Genomic DNA, 1,821 nt, shown 5'->3' with positions numbered 1-1,821 from the left:
TTTTGTTTGCCTGAAGTGCAAATAGATTTGACTTGAAGGGTTAGTGTGATTGCTGCGGATGCCACAAAACTCTTTCACATTTTCATAATAAAGGCAGAAGCAGTTACATTCCTCATCTAACTGGTTGGAGGAAAGGGACATTTGGGGTATTTCACTCTAAGGTAAAAAGCTGTATGCCTCCCAAACATAGCTTAAATGATACCTTCCCCTCCCTTGACGGTTGGTAACATCAGGGCTGGTCAGGCAAAGATAGACAGGTAGCAACTACAGAAATATGAACATTTTTACATAAAATAATCTCTAGAGCAAATTATTTCCACTGCTGCTGCCAATTCCACCGAGTGACAGTAGTCAGTGACATCAAATGGCCTGCTTCCAAATGTATATGGAATCTTGTCTTGAAAGATGCATTATTTTCACAGCCCACATGTTTTCAACTAGGAAAGCCTGATTTTTGTTTTAGTCATCCACGTCTTAAATCCAAATAGTTCCAACTAGAGTAAACTCATTAAAGAGAACATACATGATAATCAAATTATCAAGTTCTCATTTATTCAAACTCCCATTGATTCTACCATAAATTATGCAGTTGAGTTTCCCACATTTGGGGAAATTGCAGGGGTCAGCAATGCATGAGTACAATGGATGAACCTCACCCTGGGAAAACCACCTTTGTGATCATTGTATATATCCTGCCAGGTCTGCAATAGTTGGGACTAATAATTTGGATGTGGGCCTGATGTTAGAACCATGTCATTTTCTAGATATTGTTTGACTGCAAGTCCAAGCAATTCTTGTCAGTATAGCCAATGGTGAAGAAAGCTTGGAGTTTAGGCTCATGTTTCCCAGAGACTACATAATATATGTGTATGCCTGGGTAGATAATGTATAGGAAAGCAGTTGTTCTGTGTTAACCTGTGGATGTCCTTTTGCACATCCTTGCATAGATAGGGTTGCCATAACCTGCTTGCAGGCGGGACTGACCCGGTTTTGGCGGAACCGACCCGGCCCCGGTCCGGTTCCGCCAATTCAGGGGTTGGGTTCCCAGATTTGGCCGCTGCGGGCTGGGCAGCGCTCCTCCTCCTCCGCCTCCACACGCTGCCGCAGCGGCCACCCACCTCCTCCTCCCCCACCTCCCTGTTTTTTTCCATGGCCGCGCAGCCCACCCTCTTCCTCCTCCCCCTTTTGCTCTGCACGCAGCGCTCAACCCGCCTACCTCCGCTTCCTCATCTGTGCGGCCGCGCTGCTCGCACTTCCCTGGGCTGCAACCGGTGCCAGCTCGCGCTTGCCCCTCTCGTGCGTGCGCGCACAAGGCCAAAATAGCGAGCGCTCGTTGCCTTGAGGCTCGCTGGCCAATGGCAGAAGAGCGGGGGCAAGGCTGTTTTCAGCCCCAGCTCTCCATTGGCCAGCCTCAAGAGGGAGGTGGAGCCTCGGAGGAGGAGGAGGAGTGAGCCTCTGGGCCAGCCAGGGGGAGGGAAAAGCGCCCTTTCTTGGCACATGGCGCCAAGGGAGAAGAGACGGAGGAGGAGGATGAAGAAGAGGAGGGGGAAGAAGTAAGAGGAAGAAGAGGAGGATGAAGAAGAGGAGGGGAAGAGGGGGAGGAGGAGGAAGAAGTAAAAGGAAGAAGAGGAGGAGGAGGAGGAGGAGGTGGGTGCCCATTTCTAAAGGTTTCCCCCCCCCCAGTGCCTTTTCTGTGTATTTTTGGTGCTTTTAATGCTGCCTTGTTTTAAAAATGATAGTGATGATGAAGGAAGGGGGGGGGGTGTTTGGCCAGAAAGGGAAGTATATTTCTGCCATCTGTCTAGGAATAATGCCAAAATG

The 1,821-nt window shown here is 49.2% G+C and overlaps 1 pseudogene; it reads right to left on the bottom strand.

The window, feature by feature from the left end:
* Positions 1 to 552: 552 nt before the first annotated feature.
* Positions 553 to 707, bottom strand: LOC149315961 (U1 spliceosomal RNA; annotated as a pseudogene).
* Positions 708 to 1,821: the final 1,114 nt, after the last annotated feature.

The sequence above is a fragment of the Sceloporus occidentalis genome, unplaced genomic scaffold (genome assembly GCF_023333645.1).
Source record: "Sceloporus occidentalis isolate IW3139 unplaced genomic scaffold, rSceOcc1.0.p SCAF_3, whole genome shotgun sequence".
NCBI lineage: Eukaryota > Metazoa > Chordata > Lepidosauria > Squamata > Phrynosomatidae > Sceloporus > Sceloporus occidentalis.
This window is presented reverse-complemented; position numbering and strand designations above follow the sequence as displayed.